This window comes from Crocuta crocuta, unplaced genomic scaffold (genome assembly GCF_008692635.1).
Source record: "Crocuta crocuta isolate KB4526 unplaced genomic scaffold, BGI_CrCroc_1.0 scaffold488, whole genome shotgun sequence".
Taxonomy (NCBI): Eukaryota; Metazoa; Chordata; class Mammalia; order Carnivora; family Hyaenidae; genus Crocuta; species Crocuta crocuta.
The window spans coordinates 475,510-478,169 of record NW_027530995.1 but is presented as its reverse complement, the minus strand read 5'-3'; the positions used below and the strand labels follow the sequence as shown (position 1 = coordinate 478,169).

Genomic DNA, 2,660 nt, shown 5'->3' with positions numbered 1-2,660 from the left:
ATATTCAACATCCTCACATAAAATGCACAACCTATTCACATAAAAAGCACAAGGAATGGTATCCAGGAATAATAAAAAAACAAATGTGTAAATTATGTCCAATGATCTCTGTATTATAAGAGGTTTTAAAAGAAATGGCACCATATCTATTATCTATTACTGCATAACCACTCACCACCCACCAAAATCCAATGGGTTACAACAAAATCATTCATTATGTTGGCTCATAAGTTTGTGACCCATTTAGGCTGGGCTCACTTAAGCATCTCTATTAGCTGGGTGCTCTGTGCTCGATGGGACTTAGTTGGGGCACATTAGCTGGAGTGGCTCAGCTGCACATGTTCCTTATCCTTTTCCTGGAGTAAGTCGGCAGGCCAATGGAAGACATGCAAGAGAGCTAATAAAAACATGATACCTTTTGAGGCCCAGAGTTGTAACTGGCAGACCATTCTGCCTCATTCTGTTGGCTGAATCAAGTCTCATGGCCAAACTCAGACTTGAGGAATTATATCTCACCCACGAGAGTAGGAAACCAAAAAGTTACATGGCAATGGGGATGGATGTAGGGAGGGATGGAAGACTGGAGCCATGATTGCAAATTTACCACAGGGACCAAAGGTCTTCAAGTCATAAATGTAAGGTTAGCATTATATTCTAATCATTTCAGAAGGAAGCCATCCTAATTTAGTTTGGAGTTACTTACATCACTAGAGCTGAATTTGATGGTCACACCTACTCATAGTTCATTTTACATTCATGAAATCAAAAGATGAAGCTTCCAAGTGAAAATAAGGTCTTCAAGCTTGAGTTGTACCTATCATATTGATTTTCAAGCTATCCCTAAATATAACTCATGAAAACAAAACTAACACTTCCTTTATTTTTTCTTTTGCAGGCTTGATGTGAAGAATCGAAGAGAAAGAGAATGGATTCAAATGAAAATAGCTCATGAAAATATTTTATATATTTGTATGAAAATTATGAACCTCCTGAATGCCTGAGACTTTAGTAGAAATGCCTTGTTTGTACATTTATAACTCTTCCTTCTAGTTGGCTGCACTTCTTGCTTTATCTTCATGTTTGGCACTTTGCACAGCAAATCAGCTCAAGAATTCACCAACTGGAGGGTGTGGTTTTGAGGAGAAACAGGATTTTACTGAGAGAGATAGGGTAATATGCATAACAATGATTTCCAACGGAAGTTCTCTAAACTACTTCACACACTATTTTGGTCAGTTTTTGGAATGTATTTTAGTTCTTCACATCCTAAGTTATATCAATAAACTTTTTATGAGTTCAAATACTTGGAGTAAGTGTAAAATGTGATCTAGAGTAAATTAATTTTCATATTTTCAGATAGCTACACATTCTGCCACATGGAGAGAAATGAGATATAAGAGCCAACCAAATCCCACATTGTTTAAGTGAGGGTTTCTCCTTCTGAGTAACTGGGTACCATGGGTAAAACTATGACTGACTGGTCATTGCAAATGACATTAAATATTGCCTTTGGGTATCATTGATATCCCTCCTCCAAGGATGACCTTTATGGTGAATGCATTTTGCTTCCATAGAGGCTCAGAAATTCCCTTTGTTCAGATGGCACAGAGTTCATTAAAGGCACAACAAAAATAAAGCTGAAGGATCAGAACAAAAGAGAGGGGCAGATCATTCCTTAGATGTCCAAAGAAAGATGAAACATGTCTCCTGCTGCTAAGATAGTCCCTATGAAACTTAATTCAGTGGTCAACACCATCATAAACCAAAAAGAGTCACTCATGTCTCTCCAGAGTCTTCTGATCTTCCCAGATGCTGGGGCAACCTCGCAGTGTGAAGATTTGAGGAAACAGGTTCTGGAGACCACAATGTTTTAAAGGCAAGTGTGTCACCTACCTGGTATGCAGAGACCCCAGCACCATGAATTTTTCCTTGCTTCAGTGCCTCTCATTTAAAAAAAAAAAAAGAAAAAAGAAAATCAGACATTCTTCTGAACATCCCAACCAAAAATTAGTCTTTAGCTTTTCTGTTTCGTAGAGATCAGTTTCTGAAAGCAGGACTATCGTGCACACAAATGTGACCGGCTGTAGACTCAGGAAGGCCCAATGAGTTTAGGTTTTCCTCAAAGGGCACCCATCTGGTTGTGGATCCCAGATATCTATCTGGGCTGTGGCTCAGCCGGGTGATCTACTACAGATGCATGGGAGGAGTATATCGTCAGAACCAAACCTGCCGGTTTAATCCTCTGTTAGCAGAACAGGTCCTAAATAATATGGCATTGTGTTGCCTCAGGCAATTCCACTTCTTCCTAATTAGGGTAGTTGGGTAGGTTTTTTGTTTTTTTTTTTTAACTTAGTTTTCCCTTTGTTTATATATAAATGATCCATGTTTGCTTCAAAATTACATTCTGGTTGAATGTTATAAAAAATGTCTTCATATTTTCCTGCAGTCTCCCAAGTCAAATGCACAGCATAATACAGACCAGAGGTATCAAATTCAATGGATTTGTTGAGAGCCTTTAATTTACTATGTGTTTTATTTTGTTGAGGCTCAAATTCACTGTATTTGGGATTTAGCAAGTTCCACATTCTATCATTCATCGGACAGCACTTATAGGAAAAGACAGCATTTATTTTCAATGAAGTTATTTAAAATATATTCAC

At 37.9% G+C, this 2,660-nt stretch overlaps 1 protein-coding gene across 3 annotated transcripts in view; it reads left to right on the top strand.

The window, feature by feature from the left end:
- Positions 1-1,301, top strand: part of SMPX (small muscle protein X-linked) — a 54,355-nt gene extending 53,054 nt beyond the window's left edge. For all 3 annotated transcript variants that reach the window (XM_077770522.1, XM_077770520.1, XM_077770521.1), the window contains exon 5: positions 896-1,301. The gene's annotated coding sequence lies outside the window, so the exon portion shown is untranslated. The remainder of the gene's footprint in view (positions 1-895) is intronic.
- The last annotated feature ends 1,359 nt before the right edge of the window (positions 1,302-2,660 follow it).